Below are 2,842 nucleotides of genomic sequence, written 5' to 3'. Positions count from 1 at the left end.
CTGCTGCGCTGCTACATTGTGTTGTTCTCTTTTTTCCTCAAGTCCTCCGGTACCTCAGAGCCCCCTGGATAATCCCCCCCCCCCCCTCTTGTGCTCACTATGTGTTCCCGGGATCTCCCGACTTACAAATTAAGCACAGAGTATAAATCTTGTTAGGGACAGGATCTAGTATCCTGAATTTCCGCCTTACTGACGTGCCCAAAGTAAACTGCCTGTTACTCAGGCCCAGAAGCTAGGATATGCATATAATTGGTAGCATTGGATAGAAAACACTTTGCCGTTTCTAAAACTGCTAAAATAATGTCTGAGGCTATAACAGAATTGATATGGCAGGCAAAAATCCTAATAAAATCCAACAGTAAAATATATATTTTTGAGCTCCCTTATAATGGGTTCCTATTTTTCTATGTAAATCCGTCTCCCAGATTGCAATTCCTATGGCTTCCACTAGATGTCAACAGTCTTTATTAAAGGTTTCAGGCTCGTTTTTTGAAAAACTATTTGGAGTTTTGGTGAGAAGAACACAGGGAACAATATCAGTCTTTCGGCGCGCGTACTAATGTTCCTTTCCTATACTTTCCGTATGAAATATTATAGTTGATTTACATTTTAGAGTACCTGAGGATTAAGTAGAAACATGGTTTGACTTGTTAGGATGAAGTTTAGCGGTAGCTTTTTGGACTCCTTTGTCTGCATGTTGAACGAGTGTATTACTGAAATCGATGGCGCCAACTAAACTGACTTTTTGGGATATAAAGAAGGATTTTATCTAACAAAAGGAACATTCATGTTGTAGCTGGGACCATTGGGATTGCAAACAGAGGAAAATCTTCAAAAGTAAGTGCTTTATTTGTGATTTTATGAAGCCTGTGCTAGTTGAAAAATATGTTGATGTGGGGCGCCGTCCTCAGACAGTCGCATGGTATGCTTTTGCCGTAAAGCCTTTTTGAAAACGCAGTTGGATTAACAAGAATGTAAGCTTTTAAATGATATAATGATATATGTCCATGAATGTTTAATATCACAATTATTAATTATTTGAAATTTGAAATTCCACCCTTCAATTTCACCGGATGTTGTCGGCATTTATCCCGCTAGCAGAACGCCTATCCTTGGTGTATTTTAACACCAACTAACCCATCCATTTAAATGTGAATTTAGGATATGTCAATCTAGCAAACCAGACAAACCAGGCCACTAAACAATGTTTTGTTTGTTTCTAGTTTATTAGTTAAGTATACTGCCCCCTATCCTCAACAAGTTTTAAGTTAGCTGGTTAGCAGTTCAAATAATTACCATAGCTGACAACATCTTAACTTTAGCTAATTTATATTCATTATTGCAGGACAATAAACTCAACACAAGATCATTATTTACAAGTTAATGGTTAGATAATTACAAAAAATTGCTCAAATGAAAGCGTTCTACCAGAGAATCTTATAAAGTGGACACTGTCTTGTTGGCCTAACGTTATATCCTAATTTTACATTGGTGCTTTTTGCACTACCGTCTCTAGTAAACAAACACTATATCAAATTAAATCAAAGTTTATTCATCACATGCACAGGATATAGGTATAAACAGTACAGTGAAATTGTTACTTGCATAGTGGAGTCTTTTCTCGCTAGCTAGCTAACTAGCTAAACAATGAACCATAATCCCAACGGTACTACCATGCATGAATCTGCAGATAATTAAAGTTAACCAAATAGGTTCAATGTTAGCTAGGCTATAACTAGTGGTGTTTTCTGAGATCTTAAAAATATTACTACACAGATCATACACATAACGTTAGCTAGCAAGCCTGCTAGCTAATAGTACACCTTAACTTGCAATGAAAACATATAATATCTGAAAATGTAGCTAGACTCTCTTACCCGTTTACATGGATGAACGCTTCTCCCTCTCTGCCATGGAGGCCATGGCCATGGCTTCTCCCTCTCTGTCATGGAGGCCATGGTTGCCCTTAGTTTGTAGATGTAATCCGAAGACAGGTGTTTTATACAGCCTTCTGTGTTTTCTCCTGGAGAGATTCTAAATACAGATGAATCATAAATGACAGATATTAAAACATTTGAATTTCCTCTCTCCACATGTCCATAAATGACTTTCAATATATAAATATAAATATATATATATAAATATGATACATTAAATTCAACGAAAGCCTTAATGACCCTGTTATTAAAGTCCAATAAAAGCAACAATGTAAAGACGGCTCTTTATACATTCAGTTCAGCATCATATTATAAAGTACAATTTTGTTGTGAAAAAATATAACTGACCAGGCAAGCATACATTAGGGAAATTCTGACCATACAAAGGCCTCTTAGATCAGAATTGCCCTTTAGTATTTACAATATTTACAATATAACAAATTATATGTACAGTTGAAGTCGGAAGTTTACATACACCTTAGCCAAATACATTTAATCTCCGTTTTTCACTATTCCTGACATTTAATCCTAGTAAAAATTCCCTGTCTTAGTATTTACAATATTTACAATATAACAAATCGTATTTTTAGGAGTGACATCCCAAATGGCACCCTATTCCCTACACAAGTGCGCTAGTTTTGTCCAGAGACCTCTGTCCAAAGTAGTGCACTAAAAAGTGAATAGGGTGCAGCCATATATCATTCTCAGGGGGCGATGGCTGTCACTTTAATAGAAGGAGTTGACTTAGCATATCCTAGTAGGCACTGTACTGCACTCAACTGCAACAGCCAATCAGGGATCCCGAGTGTGCCTATTGGCTGACATTGCTGGGGATGCCTTGTGCTGCTTGATGGTGGTGGTGGGGGGGGGGGGTTTATCTCATTCTCTCTCTCTCCCTTCTTTTC

This window comes from Oncorhynchus nerka, linkage group LG16 (genome assembly GCF_034236695.1).
Source record: "Oncorhynchus nerka isolate Pitt River linkage group LG16, Oner_Uvic_2.0, whole genome shotgun sequence".
In the NCBI taxonomy this organism is placed as follows: domain Eukaryota; kingdom Metazoa; phylum Chordata; class Actinopteri; order Salmoniformes; family Salmonidae; genus Oncorhynchus; species Oncorhynchus nerka.
Note: the sequence above shows the minus strand (reverse complement) of the source record.